At 42.5% G+C, this 14,302-nt stretch overlaps 1 protein-coding gene across 1 annotated transcript in view; it reads left to right on the plus strand.

Annotated features, from left to right (window-relative positions):
- The first annotated feature begins 7,078 nt into the window (after positions 1–7,078).
- Positions 7,079–14,302, plus strand: part of GOLM1 (golgi membrane protein 1) — a 55,626-nt gene continuing 48,402 nt past the window's right edge. Inside the window, exon 1 of the mRNA XM_075278049.1 lies at positions 7,079–7,230. The gene's annotated coding sequence lies outside the window, so the exon portion shown is untranslated. The remainder of the gene's footprint in view (positions 7,231–14,302) is intronic.

Below are 14,302 nucleotides of genomic sequence, written 5' to 3' on the forward strand. Positions count from 1 at the left end.
TAGCATTTTTAAAATTGCAACACCTACTGTACTTAATTGAACAGAACTAGGTTTCTATATGGATATCTAAACTTACTTTAGTTCAGACAGAATACCATTATTTTGGCTTTTAGCCAGACTCACATGGCCTCCTGTGGTCCACACACACATACTGTCCTCTATTTATAGCATTGACACTATTTGTTTACGTTGAGATGACGTATTTCTACATCAAATTAATATCAAAAGGGGTACTCCTAAATAAAGCTAAAACATAACCTTTATTCATACCATTTAAAATTGATTTCTCATCATGTCCCACTTGTACAAATACATTTTTTTTAGTGGGACATGATGAGAAATCAATTTTAAATGGTATGAATAAAGGTTATGTTTTAGCTTTATTTAGGAGTACCCCTTTTGATATTAATTGTGAGCCCTGATACTAATCACCCAGTGTATACAATTTCTACATCAAAACAGATATGGTTACAGGTTTGTTGTTTTTTTTTTATAGCATTAATGTTTTTCACATAGTTGAAAAAAGCATAATGCCTTATGTCGTGCATCTGCTGATGTTATGTTTCCATTGTTAACAGTTGCCTTTTTCATTATAGATATATTTGCCATAAGAGTAATATATTATCAATTTATTACAGGTATATCAGAACATGTCATGGCTGAAAAATCCTGTGAATCACCTAAGGAAAAGGCTCTCCAATTTTAAAGACACATGGATGAAAGAGTCACGGCAAAGGAGTCTTATATGCTTTTTGTGACCTTTGTAGATTTCTCAGTGGGCCACGGTGGTTATAATGATATAACCAGACATATTGGTACCGATAGACATGTCTGATCAGCCAGAGATATTTCACAGGCTAAACCACTGCCTACTTTCCCGATTCTGATTCAAGATTAGCATAAAATACAATTAAAGCAGAAGTAACCGTGTCCTGTCCAGAATAAGAAGTGCTCAGAGTTCTGAACAAAAAAATTTATGCTGTGGGCTGTCCCTGCCACTTAGTCCATCTAATGGCTGAACATACAGCAAAACCTCTGAGTGTGGAAGATCTCATTATTGACATCTATTTTCAAAAAAGCTCAAAAAGGGTGAGCACCTTACAGGAGCACATGGTATTTTGCAACACTGGTATTCGAAAACTGGTGAAGCAGGTGAAGACTCGCTGGTTATTTGAAAAGTCTACTGAATGGACCTTATTCAATTGGGGTGCTGTCAAGGACTATTTTTTCAGCACATTTGTGGAAGACAGTGCTTCACTTGGTGCTAGGGAGAAGTGGATTCTCATCAACAAACAAAATCCAATTACAAAAGTATATCTTTTATTCCTATACTCTGTTTTACCCATATTCAATTCTAACAGGTTTCCAAGCCTTGACAGCACAACCTATATTGGCCTGAGGAAGACGCCAGCTCGACGTCGAAATGCGTAGCCATTCCTGTGCCATAACGGTCTGTCTTTTGGAACCATTAAATGAATAATTTATTTTTGGCCTCCTTGGACTTTGTTCAATGGCGCTCTCTACACATCCTGTTTTTCTTTTTTTTCACATTTATCCTCACCACCAATGGTTGGTCGTCCGGGTAGGAGCCGACACTGCATTCAATCCTTTTCCAACCTAAGACACTGAGGCGTCAGGTACTTTTCTTTTTTACTATTGTTACCCGTATTCAATTCTTTTAATGTTCTGCTGCAGACAGAAGCCCCAATGGTTCACCACTTAAACCCAGCAACGTTAAATCTTTACAGAGGTCTGCTGGTCAGATTTGTCCAGCCATCTGTTCTAGTTAAGACTAGAAACATCACGGAGATTGATTTGGCTCCATCTATACTGTACATCAGTCTCAGCAGGATATGCTTATTGGGTTTGAAACAAGAAATTATGCAGTGAGAGAGAACTTCATTGACACCTCCATGTTTCATAAATTTGCTAGGAAAACAATTGCCTTTTATTACAAGACATTGGAGTACAGAATTTGAAGAAAGCGATGCGTCTGGGGGACTCTGTACTTAAGTTTGTCATTTACCGATGCAGATCTGCGATTATCTTCTAGTATTGAGAACATCCAAATCATTACTAGATTTCCTAATGTGATTTAGTGATTTAGAAAGAAGAGCAGTGAGGTTCCAGTGAGGGGAGGTATCAGAATCGATGAATTTTGGCATCAGTTGTCACAAATTAAAGATCCTAAGACTGGAATTTTTCAATACAGTGTGATTTGCAAGTTGGTGAAATTTCTGCTTCTTATTCCCCACAGCAATGCCTCATGTGAGTGGTTACTCAGCATCACTTGAAAAATCCTCACAGACCAGCGAACAACTTTGGGAAAACGTCATACAACAGCCAGATCCAAATCTATATGAGAATGTGACTTCAGTAAGGAATATGCTGTGTGCAATATTAACAGCAAAATTAATATATTTTCCATAACAGCATGTCTCAAATGGCAGCCTTCCCAACAGCTGCTCAAAACCGCTAAATCCTGCACATCTGTTGCTTTATCCAGCAGAATAGAATTCAGTAGATGCGAAGAAGAAAGGTCTAGCATTGGTGCAGCTGGGCCTAGTAGACAATAAAATACAGAGTCCAGACCTGAAAATACTACTGTGACCATGCAAGCAATGGAAGCAGGTCCTTCATGTGAACCAACCATAAGCCAGGAAGAACCGTCTTTACCTGCCAAGAGAGCTACATCTTTCTTTACTCATTTTGCCACTATAGCATCAAGAAACACTTTCAGAATCTCATCAGCAAAGAGAAAGTCCACAACATCACAGAAAGAGCCAAAAATGTGCTGGTGCTGAAAAATCCACTTCTGTGTCTAGTAGCGCACAAGTAGATGCTGATGATGATATTGAGGTCCTTGAGTAGAATTTTTGCACAGCTGTTTTTCTGGTTTTATGACTTTTTTGTTACAGTAATAAGTTTAGTTATGTTTACAGTATAAAATTTAGGGTGCATTCACACTGAGTAAACGCTAGCTTATTTTGTAGAGTAAAATTACACTTGTAAATTTTGCTATCCCATTGACTTCAATGATATTTTTTTTACAAGTGTAAAAATACGCCTGTAAAAAATACGCCTGTAAAAATACGCCTGTAAAATGTCATTGAAGTCAATGGGATAGCAAAATTTACAAGTGTAATTTTACTCTACAAAATAAGCTAGCATTTACTCAGTGTGAATGCACCCTTAAAGTGTATTTGTCACCTAAACATTTTACCCTAAGGGCAGTATATAACAGGTACTGAATCACTTTCCCATATGAGGACAGTACATAACAGGGACTTTTCTCCTTAGCCAAAGCTGCATGTAAAATATTGAGCCATTTGTAATAGGAAAGGGAAATAACAGGATCAGCTCTGTATTCTCAGTGCTAAATATAGGTAAAAGAGAAAACCTGTCCCTGTAATATACTGACTTTACATAGAAGAGCGGAGAATATGCTGTTATAGTACAGTAGAGCTCAATATTCTGTTATGTAGGCTATTTAGGGGACAAATTCACTATAAAATATTGTTTTGAAATACGCAAGACTACAAGCAAGGCTGCTTTGATAGTTTCATGTACTTGTTGGAAATAAATATTTTTCTTCATCTCATTAATTTAGTCTCTATTAATGAAAATAACTGGAAAGAGCAAAAGCAAGTGTTATACCCAAGTTAGGAAATACATTATACGCAACCTGATCCTCACGGAGTAAACGCACGTGTATTTTGGCAAAATACACGTGTTAAAATTCACATTTAAAAATAAGTCCCATTGACTTAAATTACATTTTACACATGTAGTTTGACGTTTACACGTGTAAAAAAAATGTCATTGAAGTCAATAGGAGTCTTATTTTTACACGTGTATTTTGCCAAAATACACGCGCGTTTACTCCATGTGAACGGGCCCTTAGGAGGCTTTTTTTGGAGGCTAACTTTGGTGGATTCCTGACCAAAAAACTCTGTATGAACTTACTGTTTAGATTCTGGTGGTGAGAAAAAAAAAATTTAAAATCTTTGTGCACTGCAAATTACAACCTGTTCTCACATTTCCTAATAGCTCAATGTGTAAATAGATTGATTCCCAAGCAAAAGGTTCACTGGTTCAAATCAAGGATCGGCCATACAAAAGATTCACCAAGAAAAGAGAAACATCATCCACCTCATTGATAGCAGTCACTTGGGCAAGAAAATTGCCAAACTGCATCATGTCAGTGGCACGACAGAAGAATACGAAATGAAATCCATTCATCCATTCAAAAGATGGACATCCAGGCAAAATATTGGAGTCCGCTCATCACAAAGTTTATGAGTTCTGGTATGACAAACAGCAATGGACGTGGCTTGTATACTTTGTGATAATGAGATCACAGATGTCCATACAAGCACAGTGCAATGTACGTTACAGAAGTCTGGAATCATGGTCCGAAAAAAAACCCAAAAAACCTCAACTTCAACATCATTAGAAGCGTTGGCTCCAGTGTGCAAAAAAATGTACAAAAAGTTAACAGTAGACGATTCGGAAGCAGCGCCGCACCTCCCATAAGGCGACCGCTTCAGAAGGCGCTATGCCAGGGTTCCTGGGGAGGGTGGCATTTTTGCTTACCTACCGCTTTAGCGTCACTGAGCGGTGGATTGGGGAGGCCGCTGGCAGGTTCACCCCTGTTCAGAGGGAGGAGATGAAAGTCCGTAGACTAGGTACCATTTGCTGAAAAATGTAAAAAAGGGGCTAATGGATTGAGAAACTGAAAGAACTGTCAAATTTGGTGGAGGAAGCCTGATGAAAAGGATGAGTTCCACACCAAAAGGCGTTGGATACTTGACCAGGATTGGAGGTGGCCTCAATACTGAGCTATATGTGAGTATAAGACTAGTTACTTCATACACTTGAGGATGATAGTGTTCCAGCAGAACAACCACCCAAAGCAGATTAGTAGAGAAAAGGTTCAATGATCATGAAGGTGCTGGATTGGCCCCATAGTCCTCAGACCTCCTACTTAACTAGTTCCACGGACATTGTTACAGATTTTTTTTTTTATTCTCTCTTCCTCCTCTTCTTACACTTGTCATATTTCAAAACTTCAATAAAAATAGATTAAACATATTTGGATGCATAATACGATTAGTCACAGTACCTTTCCTTAAAAGATCAACGGCTCTTTTCACTGCCTCCATAAATGTATTAATGGCTGAATAACCTACAGTAGGAGTGAAAGAGCTCTTAGCCGACAGTCCAATTATCTTCAGGGATCTGATTGTTTTGGTTCGATGGGTTGCTGACCCTGAAACCAATACTTTAGCTTGATATTACGGAAAAAATTCAGCTTCAAACCAATCTGGATTAGAGCTTGAACAAACTCCAAGTTCTTTAGATAAAGCTGACAACTGTTGTCAATATGTTTCATAATAAGTTTACCACTAGAGTTTTCTCCGACTGGCCATTCCTGTTGGAACCAATTGTCAGGGTCTGGGGTTGCTAGGTGGGGTGGCATAGACACACAAGTCCAGATTTTTAGTCCAAAAAGGTAGAGTTTTATTTTTACTCCACAAGAAACAGTGCAGTAACAGAAAAAGAAAATAATACAAAATAAATACCTGCCCAGCTGGGCACTAACTACACACAAATAGGTTACCTCACCTATAATAGCAAATGCTCAGCAGACAAAAGCTGCCTGCTGAGAACACGTCATTCCAGGACTTTCTCTCATCTTGCCCATCTGAGTAGTCTGGGCAAGATGTACACCCCCATACCTCCCATCCGTCCCGATTTCCGCGGGACATTCACGATTCCGGTGACGTGTCCGGCGGTCCCGGTTGGAGGGAGGTATGTCCCGATTTCAACTCAGATCTGCGTCCAGAGGACGTAGATCTGAGTTGAACACATACGCGGCTGAAGCAAGGAGCTGTCACAGCTCAGCTCCTTGCTTTGCCGCCACCGCTGCTACTGGCTGTGTAGACGCGATGTGATGACGTCACATCGCGTCTACAACTGTGTGCGAGAGAGAGAGAGGCGCGCAGAGAGTGGCGAGGGAACGAGGAGAAGGCAAGTGTAATGTGTACACTGAGGTGGAACATGAAACGGGGCAGATGAAGGAGAGGACGGCATGACACTGGGGCAGAGATGTGGAGACATGAATCTGGGGGCAGAGATGGGGGGGGACATGAATCTGGGGGCAGAGATGGGGGGGACATGAATCTGGGGGCAGAGATGGAGGGGACATGAATCTGGGGGTAGAGATGGAGGGGACATGAAACTGGGGGCAGAGATGGAGAGGACATGAATCTGGGGGCAGAGATGGAGGGACATGAATCTGGGGGCAGAGATGGAGGGGACATGAAACTGGGGGTAGAGATGGAGGGGACATGAAACTGGGGGTAGAGATGGAGGGGACATGAAACTGGGGGTAGAGATGGGGGGACATGAAACTGGGGGCAGATTAAGGGTGTATATGAAACTGGGGAAAGATAGAGGGGGGACATATAATTTACGGGTGACTGTAGGAGGATTATACTGTGTGCGGGCACATGAAAAATTAATGAGAATGGGCGGAGTCAACACAAAAGTGGGCGGGGCGAAATTTGCCGCAGCGCGCTACGCACATTTTGTCCCTCTTTCAGTTCTTCAAAAGTTGTTAGGTATGCACCCCCTCCATTATTTTGCCGGCCATTGGCTTACACATCATATGCTGATATCTACAGATATCCCCCCCCCCCCCTTCCCCCCATCTAGCCCCGAGCTCAGTGTGACTTTCCGCCGTGGTTTAAGACCCAAGCAAGGTCCAGTCATCTTCTGTACTTCGTGTTGTTGGCCAGAAGGAGGCGCACTAATGTGTACAAAGCTGCCATTATTTGTGTACACTGTTTCACATTGAATGTCTTACAGAGTTCGCAGTACCTCAGCACCAAGCCGTATGTGACCGAGTCACCTCAGACCCCTGATATTTCTGCCTCCACCGAGGCACATGTGACGTGTGTGCCCGTCCTGCCCCGTACCTGAGCACACACCTACTACCAGCACCCGCCTTCTCGCATCCTCTCAACTTCCTCTTCCTCCCCGCCCCGCACTCTCTCTGGCTGGTTGACTGCAGGTTGCCAGGCAACGCCTCGGAGTACGAGCCCCGGCTGCACAGTCCTGGGGCAGAGAGTACACGTTTACATTGGTGGTGTCACTTACTTACAGAGCGCTGGTCCCTGAGGGAGTGTGTGGGGAGGAGCGGGCCGCCGAGGAGACCGGCCAGAGGTGAGTGCTGCCGGCTCTTCTGGGCTCGGACGCCCGAGCTTTGGAACTATAGAAAAAAGACTAAGAACTGGGGTCAGTGGGCATAATAGGCGGCCTATGTGAGGTGGGAGCTGAGGGACCCCCTCCTCTTCTGGCCTTACTCTGCACTGAATGGCGAGGGCACAGCAGGGCATGTCTTTGTAAGCGGCTCCACATACTGCCTATAGACCTGCAGCGTCTCCTCGGCTACTTATACCATGCACTTGTACAGGGTGTTATTGTTCCCTGTTATCAGCACATTCAGGTTGCCTATGGGATGCTAACAAGAAGTGCTGAAGTGGTGACTACATATAGTGTATGTGGCGACATGATGTGGCTGTGCGTAGTGGTGTACAGGTAATGGAGGTGTGATAACAGATACACAGGTTGGGGTCTAACTAAAGGGAAAGTTCTGCCATATACTGATCTGGTACCTGCAGTCACAGTTTACAGCAGGTTAATGGTTAACCAGGATATGGGTGTTGTTTCCTTGTTTATAGCCACTGCTGCCCAGTTTTCACTGTACTTGCTGTGTTATCATTACACCGATCTAACCTGATTGGCACTTTGTGCTTCTTTACAAGTCTATTAACTATCTGCAACTTCTCAGAAAAGACACACTATGAGATCAGGGTTCAGGCATCTTCTGGATTTTTAAGGCAAGGTTCCCACTAATTTGAATTCTGTTATGAAGGTATCCAAAAAAAAAAAAAAGACACACCTTTCATAACACATTAACGGACACTAAGGGCAGGTTTACACCTGCACCCGGTCTCTGCTTTAGGCAATCCGGCGGGTTTCAGTCATCTGCCCCGAGAAATCGGACAGGGAACGGAAACCCGGCAGTCAGTATTTAAACCCATTCACTTGAATGGGTTTGCAAAGTGACCGCCCGTGTGCATCTTGTTCCGCTCTACGGCACAAGTTGTTTTTTTTGTTTTTTTTTTTACCAGTCACACAGTCCTGCATATCCGACTGTGACTGGTTTAAAAAAAAAAAAAAATGTTTTGTCCCAGAGAGGCAGAAGATGCACACGGGCGGCACTTTGTAGGAATAGCCTTAAAGGGATTCTACCATTAAAGCAACTTTTCTAATTACCACATCGGAATAGTCTTAAAGGCTATTCGTCTCCTACCTTTAGATGTGGTCTCAGTCGCGCCGTTCCTTAGAAATACCAGTACTTACCGGTATGCTAATGAGGTCTCGGCCGCAATGAGGACGTCCTTCATCTGCCTCCTCCCCTTGTTTGTCTTCTTTCTTCGTCATGTCTGATGCCTGCGCAGTCGACCAGCGGCCATATTTCCAAGGCTGCAATTGCACACATGCGCAGTACGCTCATCACCAAACAGAGTGTACTCCACATGCTCAGTAAGGTCCATACAGCCCTCTGACGCACGAGTGAACTCATCCAGGCATCGGAGGGCTGTACGGACTTTACTGAGCATGCGCAGTACACTCTGTTCGGCGAAGACGTGAGGAACGTACTGCGCATGCGCGCAATTGCAGCCTTGGAAATATGGCCGCCATGCACAGTCAGCTCTAACAGGGTCTCGCTGTCAGAGCCGACTGCGCAGGCATCAGACATGAGGAAGAAAGAAGACGACAGACAAGGGGAGGAGGCAGATGAAGAAGGACGCCCCCATTGCTGCTGAGACCTCATTAGCATACCGGTAAGAGCCAGTATTTCTAAGGAAGGGGCACGACAGAGACCACATCTAAAGGTAGGAGACGAATAGCCTTTCTTAAGGCTATTCCGATGTGGTAATTAGAAAAAAAAAAGTTGCTTTAACCCCTTAAGGACCAGGCCATTTTTTGGTTTCGCATTTTCGTTTTTCCCTCCTCACATTTCAAGAGCCATAACTTTTTCATTTTTCAGTTCACAGAGTCACATGATAGCTTATTGTTTGCGGGACAAATTGTACTTTGTAATGGCACCATTCAATATGCTGTGCAATGTACTGGGAAGCTGGAAAAAAATTCAGAATGAGGCGCAATTGGAGAAAAAAATGCATTTGCGCCATTTTCTTATGGGTTTAATTTTTACAGCATTCACTGTTTGGTACAAATGACATGTTACCTGTGTTCTACGTGTCAGTACAAACGCGGTGATACCAAATTTATATAGTATTTGAAATTTTTTGATACTTTTAAAAAAATGATAAACTTTGCAAAATAGAAAAAAAAATTTGTGTCATCATGTTCTAACACCTGTAACTTTTTCATATTTCCATGTATGGAGCTGGTTGTGGTGTCTTTTTATGCGGGACAAGATGACGTTTCTATTGATACCATTTGGGGAAAGATCCGATGGTTTGATCACTTTTTATTCAATTTTTTATAGGAGGCAAAGTGTTGAAAAAAACGCTTTTTGGCTGTTTTTATTTTTTTTGCCGCTACGCCGTTCGCAGTACGGGATAAATGTTTTAATATTCTAATAGTTCAGGCATTTTGGAGCGCAGGGATACCTAATATGTTTATGTTTAATGTTCTTTAATTACTTTTATAGCTAATCTAGGGAAAGGGGGGTGATTTGAACTTTTATATTTTTTTAATACTTTTAAAAACTTTTTTTTTTCTTCTGTTACATTTATGATCAGACCCCTTAGGTACCTTGAAACCTAGGGAGTCTGATCGCTCATACTATTCACTGCAATACTACAGTATTGCAGTGAATAGGAAAATCGCAGCACTTCTATTAGACGATGCCTCTGGCATCGTCTAATAGATCTCGTGCAGAGACAAGCCTGGAAGCCTTCAATAGGCTTCCAGCTGTCATAGCAACCGATCACCGCCCTCTTGTGACGTTCAGGAGGGCGGCGATCGGCAAAACATGGCGGCGCCCATGCCGCCGACGCCGTTTACACACTGCGGTCACGTTTGACCGCAGTGTGTAAAGGGTTAACAGCAGCGATCGGCTCGGGCACCGACCGCTGCTGTTAGTGGCAGGTCCTGGCTGTATTATACAGCCGGCATCTGCCGTGTATGGAGCGAGCTCAGCGTGTGAGCTCGCTCCATACATCCCCATGCGACCCATGACGTACAGTTACGTCAAGGGTCGCTAAGGGGTTAATGGTAGAATCCCTTTAAGAAAGGCTATTCTTCTCCTACCTTTAGAGGTCTTCTCCACGCCACCGTTTGGTAGAAATCATGGTTTTCTTCTGTATGCAAATGAGTTTTCTCACAGCACTGGTGAGAATTGAGCATTTCTCAATGCTGTGAGAGAAATCTCCAGCACCGCCTCCATCTTCACCTGGAACGACCTCTCCGTGTCTTCTTTCGGGACTGGCTTCAAACTTCCATGCATGCGCAGACAGCTCTGCCCGACCAGACCATTTTCTTGTAGCAGCTTACTGTGTAAGCAGCCACAAGAAAATGGCTGCTTATCCTAGTTTACTCTGTAAGCGGCCGCAGGAAACCCCCTAAGAGACAGGGGTGCCTTAGAAACCCTCCAGAGGGCCATGACACTTACTGTTGGGAAGATGACCACATAACTTCATGCAACATTTTCTGTGTCTTAGGCCGAGGCCCCACGTGGTGTAAACACCACTGGAAAAAACCCAAAGACAAAATGCTGTGCTATACAGTCTCTGGTGAATCTCATCCACACATTTTTGAAAAATACAGGCAGAATAGATGCTGCGATTCCCAAAACTATTATGGTTTTGGAAACCGCTGCATGTCAATTATACCTACGGAAATGCCGGCAGTTTCCTTATAGATATAATTGAAGCAGAAAGGCTGCAGAGGTTTCTGGAGGAAAAAATGCAATGCATTGCTGCTGCTTTTTTCCTGCCGTGCTTTTTTTTTTTTTTTTTGCTGTGACCCGTGTGGAGTCGTAGACTTTTCATAAAAGTTATTTGATTAGGGTTGCCCTAAGGAATTCTTTTTCCAGGAGAGAGCCTGGCAAGGTTGGAAAACACTGCATTAGGTAAATGTTTTTTTGAGGATTGGCTGAATGACCTCTTACCAGAAGAAAGAAGCAGCAGATATGTTTGGTGTCACCATGCTCAATCCTTTCCCTCTCTCTACAAAAAAAACACATGGTAGATATTTTACAGCTATATACGTTCCAGAAATAGTGCACAATAAAGAATATCCTGACATTTTCACATGCATCATCTTTATTGCAGTGGATTTTACACAGAAAAAGTTTTGAATTTGCCCCGTAAGACTAGAATCTGGATTTTTTTTGTATATACAGATAGATTATGTGGAAATTTATTTTCTTATGTAAGGTCTGTGATGCATGACCCCTGCCCCTGCTGATGGTCATAGAAACAGTGTTGCTCACTGTTGTACTTTTTTTTTTCCTATAATGTGGCGCTGAATTTGTCAGGTAGAAAATTTCAGCTTCAGGAATTTAAAGAGGACCATTCATGGTTTGGGGCACAGGCAGTTCTATATACTGCTGGAAAGCCGACAGTGCACTGAATTCAGCGCACTGTCGGCTTTCCCGATCTGTGCCCCGGGTGAAGAGCTATTGGTCCCAGTACTGTAGCACTTCACAGTCAGAAGGACGTTCCCGACAGTCTGTCAGGACCATCCTTCTGTACAAGCAGCGTCAACAGCGCTGTGTTCAGAGACCGGGGAGGAACGCCCCCTCCCCTCCTGATAATACTAGTCTATGGACGAGCACTGTGAGCAGAGGGAGGGGGCGTTCCTCCCCGCTCAAACAGCACAGTGCTATTGGCGCTGCTTGTACAGAAGGATGGTCCTGACAGAGTGTCAGAAATGCCCTTCTGACTGTAAAGAGCTACGGTACCGGCACCACTAGATCTTCACCCGGGCACAGATCGGGAAAGCCGACAGTGCGCTGAATTCAGTGCACTGTCGGCTTTCCAGCAGTGTATAGAACTGCCTGTGCCCTGGACCATGAAAGGTCCTCTAAGCAAATATTGGAAGCAGATTTTGATTCTGAAAATCTGCTCCAAAATCTGCTTTATTCATTTCAGTTATAGCTTCAGGCACAAGAAGCTGTCACTTGAAGAATGAGCGGGACACTTTTCTACCAGCAGAAATAAAATCTGCCTCTGCCTCCCTTTGAAATGAGTAGGAAGCAGAATTCAGGCAGAATTTAGAGCGGATTTTGAGGTATTCAGCGGCAGGGAGCCAGCAGACGGAAAATGAAGAGGAATTCTTCCTTTTAGAGTCCGTCCACATGGTGGAAAAAGGAGAGGAAATCTGCTCCGGATTTGGAGGCAGAATCCGCAAATTCCTCCATATGAACTAACCCTTAAATTGCCATACAGATAAGTTGGCACAAAAATACATCGGCCTAATAGTTAAAAAGTGTATCTTTAAACTGTCTAGTCTATATTGAAAGGGGTTGTCCCATCTCAGTGTATCAGCCAGGCTGCAGGCATTGTCTGCTTCTCACTTCCTGCATTTCTCCTCCACCCCCATTCCCAGAGAGATAACAAATTCAGCTTTATCAGCAAAGTGCAATTAGCTGAAGGGATTGTCCTGCTGGCACTGAGTCACTTGTCCAATCTTACAGGTCTGTGGTTATGGTAATGCTGTGTAAACAGTGTTCATTGCAGGCAAAGAAAGCAGAATTTCTAAAGCAATATATTTAGGAAAAGTCTTCAATTTACATAGAATACAGTATAGATAAGATCCTTGAGATGGGACAATCCCTTTAATTTCTTGAGTTGAACGAGAAACTTATGGCAGCTTATCTGATGTTCGTCTGCATACTCATTTGGAGTCTATTCTCCTAAACAATGACTCTCTTTTCTCCTTTGGTTCTTCTTGCATGGCAATCTGGGTCCGATGAAGGTCTAATATAGACTGAAAAACGTTTCAGCCTATTTTATTGGATTGTATTTTTCCGTAATAAAGCTCAAATTTTTTTGCACAACTAAAGAATTCTGGTTGATCTTAAGTGCCTGATATTTTTCTACATAAGTCTGGGGTGAAACCCTATCATATTTACATAGTAGATGAGGTTGGATAAAGACATCAGTCCATCAAGTCCAACCTATAACCCTACAATCCCTACAGTGTTGATCCAGGGGGAAGGCAAAAAACCCCATGAGGCTCATGCCAATTGCCCCACTTCAGGGGAAACAAATTACCTGGCAGCCAGTATAAAAACGCTGGATTATCGTGACAAGTGCACAAAGTTATTAGGCGTGCCGTGGTTTTTTCTAGCGAACCAGAAACTTATGACAGTTTTGCAGCATTGTGATGCATTTAAGCCACACCCCTTTTCTGAAATTATTAAATATACAGACTAATATACTGAGTGAGCTCATTAACCTTTTCCCTGCCGAGGACGTAGCTCTTTGTCCTCCCAGGGTGGCACTTCTCTAGCCGAGGACGTAGCCTTACGTCTAATGCCAATATCTCTGGACTCGTTTTGGTAATGAAGATAATTGTTTAGATTCATTTTAAAGACGAGAATCTCATCTTTAAAATAATACCAAAGTCTTCATGTTAACCCTTACAGTGCCAAAGCGATTCGCTGTTGAAAATGCTATTTGGCATGGATATCCCATTGAAGATATCAATTTCTGGCAGCGTTTTTAACAGCGATTCGCTCCGTATCTGTAAGGGCTATTATGAAGACCATGGTATCATTTAACCAGTTAAGGACCAGGCCCAAAAGTATGTTAAAGACCAGGCCTCTTTTTTCAAAACTGACATGTGTCACTTTAAATGGCAATAACTTTGAGACGCTTTCACTTACAAAAATGATTTTGAGATTGTTTTTTTCGTAACACATTATACTTCATGTTAGTGGTAAACACTAATCAATATTTTTGCATTTATTTATAAAAAAACTAGGAAATTTGATGGAAATTTGAAAAAAATTGCAATTTTCAAAATGTGAAATTCTCTACTTTTCAAGCAGATAGTCATACCATCCAAATACATGAATAAATATTATCTCCCATATCTCTACTTTATATTGGCATCATCTTTTGATTGTCTTTTAATTTATTTTGGACGTCACAAGGCTTAAAAGTGTAACAGCGATTTTCCAGATTTACAAGAAAATTCTCCAAACCAATTTTTTAGGGACCACTTCAGGTCTGAAAGTAATTATAAA

Source organism: Leptodactylus fuscus, chromosome 1, assembly GCF_031893055.1.
Source record: "Leptodactylus fuscus isolate aLepFus1 chromosome 1, aLepFus1.hap2, whole genome shotgun sequence".
Classification (NCBI taxonomy): Eukaryota; Metazoa; Chordata; class Amphibia; order Anura; family Leptodactylidae; genus Leptodactylus; species Leptodactylus fuscus.